The sequence below is a fragment of the Frankliniella occidentalis genome, unplaced genomic scaffold, assembly GCF_000697945.3.
Source record: "Frankliniella occidentalis isolate FOCC.00 unplaced genomic scaffold, Focc_3.1 Scaffold808, whole genome shotgun sequence".
NCBI lineage: Eukaryota > Metazoa > Arthropoda > Insecta > Thysanoptera > Thripidae > Frankliniella > Frankliniella occidentalis.
This window is the reverse complement of record NW_026267917.1, coordinates 34,107-34,424: the sequence shown is the minus strand read 5'-3', so window position 1 is coordinate 34,424 and position 318 is coordinate 34,107. Positions and strand designations below refer to the sequence as shown.

The window sequence follows — 318 nt, the reverse complement described above, 5'->3', positions numbered from 1 at the left end:
TAGTTCGAAAAACATCTTTATTCAAATCTTTTTACAGACAGGTAGAATATAAACAAAGTAGGCTAAATGTTGGAGCAGGCCGTCCCTCCTCGACGGGGCGGCGTAGTGGCTGTCTCGTCTGCCAAACAAGCGGGATTAAAGAGAAACGCCGGACAAAAAGAAAATGTGGAAGGGGGAGGGTGCTAGTCGTACTCACCTGGTAGTTTTCGGCCGTGCGCTCGCATTCTACTGCAGTACTTAGACTATGCCTGGAACAAGGGAGGGTTTGAGCAACGAGCCGACAGAACAAACCAAGTAACTTTCAAGGGAGAGGCGTTA

General features: G+C 48.4%; 1 long non-coding RNA gene across 1 annotated transcript; it reads right to left on the bottom strand.

The window, feature by feature from the left end:
- LOC127751729 (uncharacterized) lies at positions 1 to 312 on the bottom strand. Its single transcript, XR_008012230.1, has 2 exons — positions 197 to 312; positions 1 to 118 (listed from the first exon to the last, which is right to left on the bottom strand). It is a non-coding gene; the product is annotated as an uncharacterized LOC127751729 (long non-coding RNA).
- Positions 313 to 318: the final 6 nt, after the last annotated feature.